General features: G+C 35.6%; 1 long non-coding RNA gene across 1 annotated transcript; it reads left to right on the top strand.

Annotated features, from left to right (window-relative positions):
- Window positions 1-680: 680 nt before the first annotated feature.
- On the top strand, window positions 681-12,223 carry LOC141541417 (uncharacterized). The gene is made up of 3 exons (XR_012481789.1): window positions 681-743; window positions 9,916-10,116; window positions 11,819-12,223. It is a non-coding gene; the product is annotated as an uncharacterized LOC141541417 (long non-coding RNA).
- The last annotated feature ends 948 nt before the right edge of the window (window positions 12,224-13,171 follow it).

The following is a 13,171-nucleotide window of genomic DNA, read 5'->3' as shown; positions in this document are numbered from 1 at the left end:
TTGTTTTGCATCTTTATCACTATGTACTAATTTGCTCTCTACCAATAAATCCCTCACTTGGAACAAATTCAAATAGTTAAGAAAAGAAATCAACAAATTTGGCAAGTCTGAAAATGTATGTCTCTTTCTGCGCCTTTCCTCAGTGTGTTTTTCACTATTCTAGTAACTATGGTGTGATCAGACATAGAATTTTAGGCAGATCTGGCAAGGAATAAGGGTCTGGGCCAGGGCCAGGACATGGAGTCCTCTGGCATAAAATTCCCACAGAGCCCTGTGCTTTCCAAGGTTCTGCCCAGTGTGAGTAAGAGGAATTGTTTGGGGTGAGGGGAAGGAAACAAATTTCTCCTTCTTGTAATAGAGGAAGGTGGCACCCTCTGGTGGTTTGTGGGAGGCTCAGCATTTGGAATATGTCATTGGTGATCCAACCCTAAATAAGGATAAAGATGAACTGAAGGGACAGGCTTTGTGGCTTTAAGAAACTCTTGAATTGTGTTAGGACTAGATAATCCTTGAACCTCCTTCCTGATCCAAAATTGATTTCTATAGAAAGAGTAACAGGATCTTAGGTACTGGAAGGAGGAGAAAATATCTGAAGTGAGGTTGAGGAAAAAAAAAATTTTAAGTTATAAAATAGGGTGGAGCCAAGCTGGTCAAGAGTAGACAGCACTTTGAGTTCTTCCTGTTTTCCCTCAGAATCAACACCAGATCAAGTCTCTGAACAGATTTTGGAGTGACAGAACCAGGTAAAATGGGGTAAATTACATCAAACAAAGAGGCCAAAAAAACCTTATTATTACAGCTAAGGGAAAAAAGGGGAGGGGATGAACATTATTTGAACCTTAATATCATCAATTTGGCTCAAAAGGGAATGTTATACATATTTAGTTTGATACTTGTCTCCTGCTATAAGGAAGGAGGAGGGGAAAGGGGAAACGAAAGAGAACAAAAGTAGAAAAATGGCAAGGGACTAAAAAAAAAAAAAAAGGAGGTCAAATTGCAAGGATGAATGTTAACTATTTTTGCATGTATTTTGAAAATTAAAAACTATTCCTAATTTTTTTTAAAGTATTAACAAAAGTATCATTTTGAAAAGGGAAAAAGTAGCAATGACCTTCTTCAATGAAGATAATCCAAAGTATTTCTGTTTTACTTTGGTAAATAATAATTTAAAAATAATTTTTCCCAATGAGACTTGCCTTCCTACATATGTTTTACTAAGGATCATATTAAAATAAACTCACACATCCTGAAAATGGGCAGCAACAAGAAATAGGACTGAGATTCAATATCTACCAGAAAAGTCACAAGTTCAAAGCAAACTAGATCAAAATCTTTTTTGGATGGTTTAACCTAGAACATTAGCAGTAAAAGAAGCATTTCTGTTTATCTAGCAAATCCCCCTCATTTTACTGATGAGAAAGTTGACGCCAAGGAGCCCCAGAGGATGTATTCAAAGCCATCCAGTTAACTAGTAGCAACACTGACTTGCTTAATGGTGGGGAGCTTGCCCATATGACCTATTGAGGTTAATGATTCAGTGGTTCTGAGCAGGCTGTGAATAAGAAGCCTGTTGTATAAGAAGGTTATTAGGTAAAAACCCAACGTGGGAACCTAACACACATACAGGATGTGGGATGCTATCTGGGGCCTCTCACCTTACTTAGAGACTTGCAAGTACCTTTATTTCAACAATCATCATATTTATTTAGTCACTACTGTCTGCTGTGACAACAGAGCCCAAGAACAACCTGAGTTAGGACTACAGCCACTTCCAGGTCATTGTTACTGGTGACCAGGTGGTACATCAGATCCCAGAAAGGGGGGACAAGTAATCCCAGACACATATATAAGCCCTTAACCTTCTCTCTACCATAAAGCTACAAAAAGCAGAGGCTTCTTAGGAAGGATTTTACCTTTACTCACATCGCCTCAGGATACTATATTATTGTTCTTTTTCCTCTCCAAGTCTGTCTTGAAAAAAAAAAATTGCATTCAAATATAGGCAAATGACTTCAGTTATTCCCCACTTCTTTAGGGATGTCCATCCTCTCCCTCACCCCAGCCTAAAATACCAAAATAAGAAGTAAAGATGTGTTTGGAGGACTATGATAAGGAGATTCAACTCCCTATCATGGAACTGTTATCCACATAATGATGAAATACCAAAATAAGAAATAAGAATGTGTTTAAAGGATGATTCATGTCTGGAGGACTATGATAAGGAGATTCAACTCCCTATTATGGAACTGTTATCCACATAATGATAAAATACCAAAATAAGATTGTCTAACATAACAGAAAAGGAAAATGACAAATATGGAATTTGGAAAAAGGGATGTGGAAAAACTGGGACACTAATGCATTATTGGTGGAGTTTTGGAGAGCCCTTTGGAACTATACCAAAAGGCAATAAAATTATGCTTACCCTTTGACCCTGTAATAACATGACTAGGTCATGATACTAATAAATTTTGATGACCATTAATTAACATCCCACTACTCATCCCTCAAGATAAAAATGGATGGTCAAATTATTTCAGTAGTAGTGATTGGAGTTTAATGGCATTTAAAAACGGTTATAGACTTACTCTTGAGGAAGATTATTTTGACGGTTGAAGTATGGACTAGAATGGGCAGAAACTCGTGACAAGAAGCCCAGACAGATGACTCTTGTTCATAGAAGATTTCATGTGTTGGGCTGAAACATTTGTTGTGCTGTGGGGTCAACAAGGAACTAGAAAGTAAGGCGTAGTTGGAAGAGAGGAAGTGCAGCTTAAAACTTGAAAGTAATTTTTATTTTTTACAATCTTTGCATTAAAGAAGAAATAAATTTCTTTCCTCGATTTCTGTTTAATTTGGGAAAGTCATTTTTTCCATGTTATGTGTTACTAAAAGTGCCATAATTTACTGTGGAAAAGTGTGTTTTCCCTCCACATACATGATCAGCTGCTATGATTTTTTGGGAAAAAAAATAAACTTGAATTGATGGTCTGGGGGCCCAGAATACCTGGGTTATCAATCTGGCTCTATGTCCTCAAGTATTTAAATAACTTCTCCTTTTTATGTCTCAGTTTCGATACTCTTAAAGCAACTGAATCCCTTCCTATAAGTGGTTACCTATCTCTAGGTCATCAGAGATGTCAGCTTTCCTGGCAACAAAGTGATGGCCTAGGTGTCTTTAGATGCTTTTAGAACCAAAATTTGGGGATGTATAGTTTGACAAAAGTTATACTTTTTGGAAATGTACCACTTCTCACAATGCATACCTTATAGGATCATTGTAAGGAAAAGATTTTGAAAACTGTGAAGGAAGGACTAAAGAAATAGAATCTGTTATTACTAATTATTGTTAGTCATAACAATAAACTAATTTGGCTTTTTGGGTTTAATTCAATAAGTACTAATATGAATAGTATAGTGTTATATTACATATAAAAGACTATATAATAGATGCACAATATACAGAGTGCCCCTAAAGTCTTAGTAACAAGTTAAGCACTGATATCCTAGATACTGATGTTAAGCACTAATGCCTTAAAAAAATCCTACCATAAAGAATATAAGCAGATGCTCATAAATGAAATTTGACACACTAGAAAACTATGGAAATCTGGCAACTGCTATGTATCTGTTTTGATTCATTTAGATCTTTTTTTAAAATTCAAGATTTAGTGATCTGGTAGCTTGAGAACTAAGTCCTTTGATTCTAGAACTGGAACTTGGTGTAGGAAAATGGACAGGAAAACTCTTCATGGAGAAATTAAGCTTTGAATAGGATTTTGAAGGAGAGGGAAGATTTGTTTGATGTAGAGACCTGAAGAGGGTAATGTGTTAGGGAAAACACTAGTTTTAAAATCAAAGTGCTGGGAGTTTTTCTGGGCAAGTGGAAGAATTACAGAATTTAGAGTTCAAAGAGTGTCATTTTGTCCATGTTATTAAAAAAAAAAAAAAGGAACAACCCTAAAATATTCCTGAAAAGTAGTTTTTTTCAACTGCTGTTTGAACTCCTTCAATAAGCCCACCTCTCCAGGCAGCTCATTCACTTTTGGACAGCTCTAATTGTTTTTTGTTTTTTTTTTTTCCTTTTTTAAAAATTGCTTCTTCTTATTAGATATGGATCCACACTTAACACCATATACCAAGATAAGATCAAAATGTGTCCATGATTTAGGCATAAAGAATGAGATCATAAATAGATTAGAGGAACAGAGGATAATCTACCTCTCAGACCTGTGGAGGAGGAAGGAATTTATGACCAGAGGAGAACTAGAGATCATTATTGATCACAAAATAGAAGACTTTGATTACATCAAACTAAAAAGTTTCTGTACAAACAACACTAATGCAAACAAGATTAGAAGGGAAGTAACAAATTGGGAAAACATTTTTACAGTTAAAGGTTCTGATAAAAGCCTCATTTCCAAAATATATAGAGAACTGACCTTAATTTATAAGAAACCAAACCATTCTCCAATTGATAAATGGTCAAAGGATATGAACAGACAATTCTCCAATGATGAAATTGAAACTATTTCCACTCATATAAAAGAGTGTTCCAAATCACTACTGATCAGAGAAATGCAAATTAAGACAACTCTGAGATACCACTACACACCTGTCAGATTGGCTAAGATGACAGGAAAAAATAATGATGAATGTTGGAGGGGATGTGGGAAAACTGGGACACTAATACATTGTTGGTGGAGTTGTGAAAGAATCCAGCCATTCTGGAGAGCAATTTGGAACTATGCCCAAAAAGTTATCAAACTGTGCATACTCTTTGACCCAGCATTGCTGCTATTGGGATTATATCCCAAAGAAATACTAAAGAGTGGAAAGGGACCTGTATGTGCCAAAATGTTTGTGGCAGCTCTTTTCATAGTGGCTAGAAACTGGAAGATGAATGGATGTCCATCAATTAGAGAATGGTTGGGTAAATTGTGGTATATGAAGGTTATGGAATATTATTGCTCTGTAAGAAATGACCAGCAGGAGGAATACAGAGAGGCTTGGAGAGACTTACATCAACTGATGCTGAGTGAAATGAGCAGAACCAGAAGATCACTGTACACCTCAATGCTGTATGAAGATGTACTCTGATGGAAGTGGAAATCTTCAACATAAAGAAGATCCAACTCACTTCCAGTTGATCAATGATGGACAGAAACAACTACACCCAGAGAAGGAACACTGGGAAGTGAATGTAAATTGTTAGCACTACTGTCTATCTACCCAGGTCACTTATACCTTCGGAATCTAATACTTAAAGTACAACAAGAAAATTGGATTTACACACATATATTATATCTAGGTTATATTGTAACACATGTAAAATGTATGGGATTGCCTGTCATCAAGAGGAGGGAGTAGAGAGAGGGAGGGGAAAATTTGGAAAAATGAATACAAGGGATAATGTTATAAAAATAAATAAATAAATAAATTGCTTTTTCTTTTTTCAAATACATGCAAAGATAGTTTTCAACATGAAGTGGTTTGTTTCTTTTTTGAGAAAAGCATAACTTTCATTTTATAACACCAACATTATTTTTCTGTTTTTTCTCACATTTATAACTTTGTATTTTGTTTTCTTTATTCATCTTCTAATATTTCTGATGTCAGTTCTTTATATATTTTTAATGATGGCTTTCCTTATTTTGCTGCTATTGCTCATATGAAGTCCTCTGCATAATCCATAATCCATTTCACATTTATGTTTGCCACTTCAAACCTCAGTTTGCCACTTTCTCTAGAACTGCTAATATATCACACTCTTTACCTATCTAAGTTACAATATCTCCTCTATTTACTATTTTGTTTTTTCGAGAGAATGAATGGAGTCTTTAAATTGAATGATCCCATAAAGATTTTTCTTTTTTTTAATAATAGGTTTTCATCTTCAACATACACACACATATAACATAGCAAAACCTTGTGCTCCAAATTTTTTCCCTCCCTTCTCCTCCCCCCTCCCCTAGACAGCAAGCAATCCAATATATGTTAAACATGTGCAACCCCCACATCCATCATGCTGCACAAGAAAAATCAGATCAAAAAGGGGAAAAAAGAGAAAAAAACAAGCAGACAACAGGAAAAAAGGTGAAAATGCTATGTTGTGATACACATTCAATCCTCCCCTCTCTCTGGATACAGATGGCTTTCTCCATCATAAGTCTATTGGAACTGATCTGAATAGTTTCATTGTTTAAAAAAAAACACACATCCATCAGAATTGATCATCATATATTATTGTTGTTGAAGTATATAATGATCTCTTAGTCCTGCTCATTTCACTCAGCATCAGTTCATGTAAGTCTCTCCAGCTTCTCTGGAATCATCCTGTTGGTCATTTCTTACAGAACAATAATATTCCATAACATTCATATACCACAGTTTATTCAGCCAATCTCCAATTGATGGACATCCACTCAGTTTCCAGTTTCTGGCCACCACAAAGAGGGCTGCCACAAACATTTTTGCACATACAGGTCCCTTTCCCTCCTTTAAGATCTCTTTGGGACACAGCTGGGTCAAAAGGTATACACAGTTTAATAAACCTTTAAATAGAGTTCCGAATTGTTTTCCAGAATGGTTGAATCCATTCACAACTCCACCAACAATGCATTAGTGTCCCAGTTTTCCCACATCCCCTTCAGTATTCATCATTTTCTTTTCCTGTCACCTTAGCCAATCTGAGAGGTGAGTAATGGTACCACTTTGAGGTACCACCAGCTCTAATTTTTAGGTAATCTATTCTGAGATCAAGCCTAAAATTGACTTTCTACCACTTCTATCCACTGCTCCTGGTGTTGTCTGCTGGAATCAAATGGAACAAATACAATCCTTCCATATGATAGCTCTTCAATGACTTTCTGAGGTCCATTTTCCAAGTCTGAAAAATGTGGACAATAATATTTGCAGTATCTATCTCACTGAAGAAAAGGGTTCTAAAAACCTAGGTGCCATAGTCATGTTGTGATCATTGTTTTTGTTATTGTTAAAATTGAGGGAGAATGGTCTAATGAAGGCTGTGAGGGTCTGGTAATTGGATGAATATGTGTAAAACTGTGGCAGGGCTCAGGGGACAAGAACAGAGAGCTTGGTCCAGCTCATGAGAAGACAGGAAAGTTATCAGAATGGGAAAGAAGGAGTCAGTGGTTAGAACAAAGGGGAAGACAGTGGAAATAACAGCTGTGCTGTTTGGGTGCTTTGGCAGGAAATACAACCACTGGGTAAGGCCCACGGAGCAGAGCACTTCCTTTGGTTTGTGCTGCAGGTATAAGTTTCATTTATTTTTATGTTGTAAACAACCCTCACCCCACCTCTCATTTTCTCAAAGAAAATGTTGCTGGGGCAAAATCAACCTTTCACTTCCTGATCTCAATACCCAGTGATATCTCACATTTATAGATGGCAACAGATTTGTAATCAGTTTTGTTTATAAAAAAAGGAAGAAGAGAAGGAAAAATTTCCTAGTTTTCTATAATTTTAATATCTTCCCTCTGATTATCTCCAATTTACCCCAGAAATGTCTTGTTTTTATAAGTATACCTTGTTCCATTGTGCTTGAAGGCTTGTGGTAATTCTGTATTGAATCAGCTCACATTTCCAACAGCATGTGCTCAAATTGTACCTTTGTGTTACATTTGGGTCATTCTTATAATAGTTCATATTGGTGATCTATGATCAGTGATCTACTGTTATTATTATTATTATGGGGTGCCATAAACTGCACCCATATAAGACATCGAACTTAATCAATAAATATTATATGTCTTCTCACTGTTTTATTGGCTGACCATTCCCTCATCTCTTTCCCTGTCCTTGAGTTCCCCTATAACTCTCTTGAGATACAGCAATATTGAAGAATATTACATAAGCTTAGCTGATAAAACAGTGACAGGGTTTGAGAGGATTGACTCTAACTCTGAAAGAGGTTCTACTGTAGATAAAATATTATCAAACAGCATCACATGCTACAGAGAAATCTTTTGTGGAATGAAGGGTCAATCAATGTGGCAGAGAATTATTGGGCCTCTGAAGAACTATGCCATCAACACAGTAATGAGGGTGGACCGTCATAGAGATAGAACATCTAAGAACAGATGCTTGAGTGAATCTGAGGAATGGTGACAAAGGAATATTTCTAAGTGACATGGTAATGAGGAAAAAGATGGATCTATTCCATCCTGGTACGGCTTGATGAATATATTATTGATGTCACTAGTAGAAAATGAAGAAGACCCAGATAACAAGTGGCTGAAAAAGATGGGGGTTTTAGTAGACCTCAAGATCAATGGTGTGATATTGTAATCAGAAATGCAATCTTGTGCTGTAAGTAAGAGGCATAGTTTCTAACAATAAGGAGATAACTATATTCTGTGCCCCACCCTACTCTATCCTAATTAGACCATATCTGGAGCATTGTACTCTGTTTTGGGGGCCATGTCTTAGAAAGGATGTTTATAAAGTGGAGAGCATGCAGAGAATAATCAGAATGCTGAAGGAGTGTCAGTTTATACCAGATGATATTCAATTAAAAGAAATGGGAATATTTACTTTGAAGAAAAAAAAAAGCCAATCAGGGACATTGCTATCTTCAGGTACTAGAAAGACTGTAATATGGAAGAGGGATTTATTGTATTTTACTTGTCTCCAGAAGGCAGATCCAGGAATAATGAAATAAGGGGATATTGCAAAGAGGGAAATTGGATTTGATGTAAGAAAATATTTCCTAATGATTAAAGTTATTCAAAAGTAGTTTGGGCTACTTTCTAAGATAGTGTGCACCCCTTGACTGGAATTCTTGACCATTTGCTGAATGTGGGAATTCTTTTTGCAGGTATGGGTTGACCAGATGGCCTTTCCAACTGAAATTCTGTGTGTCTGTAATTCTCTTTAGGGAAGAATTATAAGGGTGCAGAAAGTCCATTCTCTGTAACTTTTAGCTGATCTTACATAGCCTCATCAAAGTACTTGAATGAAACTAATTTTTATTTATATTATTCAGAATTCAGAAGGTCTGGATGAAGGAGGAGTTTCAAAAAGCAATATATTTCAGAGAGAGAGAAAGAGTACAAGGGAAGGAGGGAGAAAGAAAAGGAGGGAGGGAGGAAGAAAAAGAAAAGGAGGAAGGGAAGGAGAGGGAAGGGGAGAATGATTAAAAAAATAAAATTTATCTTTTGTACGGGATTTTATGTTTTTCTCCTATGTAATTGTATACAAGTGAAGGAATGAAAAAGTATTACGTTTACAAAGGGTTTTGGCATTTTTGAGGTGCCAGTGGAGAAAAAGCCTGGTGTAGTAGAAAGAACACTAGATATAGAAGTTAAAAAGGATCAGTTTTAAAACTTGGCTCTTCTGTTTACTACTTGTTTGATATAAATAAAGGAGAAACAAGTTCCTAATAATGTGCTAGGTATTCTGCTAAGCACTTTACAAATATCTCACTACATGACTAAATGAATTCTAAGGTTCCAGTTAGATTTGAAATCTTATGTCCCCCTGGCAATTGGAGATAAGCATCAGGTGATTGAGAGCTGAAGAAGTCTTTAAAGATCATCTTCTAGTTCAATCCCATTACCTTAGAGGTAAAATGATTTTTCCAAGTTCGTATGGGTAGCACAGCCAATAGTAGATTCAGGGTTTGAACATGGAAATCTTCATTATAAATCTATTCTCTTCACTGCACCAAATTTGGAGCTTGAAAGAGCTCATGGCTGGAGATATAGATTTGAGAGTGATCTTTATAAAAGTTAACTCTCTATCACACACTTTCAGTTCCAGCCACATTAGACCCCTAAGTGGCCCCCCCATATAACATTGTCTTCCACTTCTGTATAATTATACTAGCTCACTTCCTGCTTTAAGTGCCCTCTTTTCTCATCTATATATTTCAAAATTTTCATCTTTATGTAGGGTTCTTCTGACAGGTGGAAAAGTGGAAAGAGCCCTGAGGTTGGAGTTCAAGGCCTCAGAGACTGAATATCTGTGTGATCCTGGGCAAGTCATTTAATCTCTGTCTACCTCAGTTTCCCCAACAGTAAAATGGACATCTACCTTACAGGTTGCTGTAAGGATCAAAGATATAATATTTATAAAGTGCTTGGCACATGATAGGTATGTATTAAATGTTTTCCTTTCATTTCAAGTGCTAACTCCTTCATGAATCCTTCCTTGAATCCCCTTCCTCAGTTGTTAGTGTCCTTTCCATCCTTAGATTGTAAAGAATTATTTCATTGGTCTTCCCCCCCACCAATTTTATTAAGCTCTTCTTTAATTTTCAGAATTTTTACTTAGTTGGAGATTTAAATTTGTTTGTTCAGGTTTTTTTCCCCCTTATATGCCTAGTTCATTGTTCTTTTGTTGAAGACTTTGATGTCTTCCATTGCTTTCTTCACTCTTTACCTGATGATCTGTGTACTTGATAAATCTCCCTGTATACTTGAGGATAGAAACTGCCTCATTTTCATATTCCAGCACCCAGCACAATATGTTATACATGGCAGATATGTAACAAATACCATTCTATAAATGTTTTTGGAATAAAATAGTTAAAGCCAGGGAAAAAATGATATTCCTTTTCAAAGAAGAATATATAAAGAGAAAAAGCACTAAGAATAGATTTTTCTAGAATACTGATGTTTTTTAAAATTAATTTTTAATTTTAATAGTATTTTATCTTTCCAAACACATGCAAAAATAATTTTCAATATTCACTTTTGCAAAACCTTGAGTTTCAAATTTTTCTCCCTCTTATCCCCCCTCCCCAAGATAGCAAGTAATCCAATATAGGTTAAAGATGTGCAATTCTTCTAAACGTATTTCCATAATCATACTGTGCAAATGAAATCAGATAAAAGCATGAAAAAGGAAAGAAGGGAAAAAAACAAGAAATCAAACAACAAAAAGGTGAAAATACTATGCTTTAATTCACTGGTCATAGTTCTCTCTCTGGCACTTTCTGTCACAAGTGTATTGGAATTGCCTTGATTCTCCTCATTATTGAAAAGCGCCACATCCATCACAGTTGACCATCACATAATCTTCTTCTTACTTTGTACAATGTTCTCTTGGTTCTGCTCAGTTCACTCAGCATCAGTTCATGTATGTCTTTCCATGTTTTTCGTTAACCTGTACATAATTTTTTATAGAAGCATGATATTCCATTACATTCATATACCATAACTTATTCAGCCATTCCCCAACTGAGGGGCCTTCACTCAATTTCCAGTTCCTTATTACCACAAAAGGGGCTACTACAAACATATTTGCACATGTGATTCTTTTTCACTCTTTTAAGATCTCTTTGGGATACAGACTCAGGAGAAACACTGTTGGATCAAAGGGTATGCACAATTTGATAATCTTTTGAGTACAATTTCAAATTACTCTTCAGAATGGTTGGATCATTTCACAACTCTACCAGCAATGTGTTAGTGTCCCAGTTTTCCCACATCTCCTCCAACATTCATCATTATCTTTTCCTGTCATTTTAGCCAATCTGACTGGTATGAAGTGGTAGTTTAGAACTTAATTTGCATTTCTCTAATCAAGAGTGATTTAGAGCATTTTTTTTCACATGACTAGAAATGGCTTTTAATTTCTTCATTTGAAAACTGTCTATTCAAATCCTTTGACCATTCAATTCTCCATATATTTTAGAAATTATGCCTTTATCAAAAATACTGGCTATAAATTTCCCTCCCCCCCAGCTTTCTGTTTCTGTTCTAATCATGGCTGCATTAGTTTTGTTTATGCAAAATCTTTTTAATCTAATGTAATCAAAATTATTCATTTTTCATTTTATTATATTCTCTAGGTTTTTTTGGACATAAATTTCTACCTTCTCCACGGATCTGAGATAGACTGCCCCTTGGAGAACACTGATCGTTAGGTGTTAAGTTGCCATCAAAGGAGGCAGAGAAGGTTTGAAAGGTGGAAAGATAAAGAAGACAAACAACATTGAGTGACCATCAGAGGCTGATTGGGAGGAGATGATATCACTAATGTGAGAAAGATAGAAGCCAGATTGCAGATGAATAAATGGAAACATTTAGTATAGATAGATTTTTTTTAAAAAAGCTTGCCAGTGAAGAAGAGAAGAATATGAGACAGTAGTTGAATAGGATAGAAGTATCAAGTGAAAGCTGTTTTTTTTTTTTTTTTAGAATTGAGGAGATCTGATCTGAAAACAGTGGAGCAATAAACAAATTAATGAATGAAAGTATTTATTAAGCCCTTATTGTGTTCCAGATATGTGCTAAGCATTACAGATCCAAATAAAATAGTGAGGATGTCCTTGTCCTTAAGAAGATTATATTATAACAGAGGAAGAAAACATTCAGGAAGTTGTGTTTTGGGTTGGGACATCATAAAGAGTGGGGCCAATGGGGATTTGATTGTCATGTACTTTCCAGGTGGTATTGATTTGATAAAAATTCTCAGAAGTTGTCAAAAATATTTGTGTAGGAGAGGATGTTGATAGAAAGAGATGTCACTAAATGGATTGTGTCCCAAGGAGGTAAAGAAAAGAGGAAAGAAACCCAGGTGTACAAAAATATACATTTTTTCTTTTTGTTCTTTTTGCTATAGCAAAAAACTAGAAACTAAGGTGGGAACCCATCAACTAGGAGAATGGCTGAACAAATTGTGGTCTGTGAATATAAAGTGATATTACTAGACCACAAGAAATGATGAAAAGGAGAGTTTCAGAGAAATCTGGAGAGATTTATATGAATGGGTACAGATTAAAATGAAAAGAACCACAACAATTCATACAATCATAACAAAACTATAAAGGCAAACATTTTTGAAAGACTTAAGAATTTTGATCATGCAATGACCAGTTGTGATTTCAGAGGACTGATGATGAACATGTTCCCACCTGACTCCCACTCCAGACATATTGGTGATAGACTCAAGATGCAGAATAAGAGAAAGATTTTGGACATCCCAGTGTAGAAATTTTTTTCTTGACTATTCAATTTTGTTAAAAGGGTTTTTTCTCTCTTTTTCTTTAAAATGAAGAAAACAAAAGAAAGGCCAAAAATAAATCATGGCTAATCAAGTCAGCTTTCAAGATTGCATGGTGATGAAAAAGGCTCATAATGATTTAATGCTAACATTCTAATAGGGAAAGAAGAGGCTAATGTCTCTCCAGAACCTGCAAATC

This window comes from Sminthopsis crassicaudata, chromosome 4 (assembly GCF_048593235.1).
Source record: "Sminthopsis crassicaudata isolate SCR6 chromosome 4, ASM4859323v1, whole genome shotgun sequence".
NCBI classification, from domain to species: domain Eukaryota; kingdom Metazoa; phylum Chordata; class Mammalia; order Dasyuromorphia; family Dasyuridae; genus Sminthopsis; species Sminthopsis crassicaudata.
This window is presented reverse-complemented; position numbering and strand designations above follow the sequence as displayed.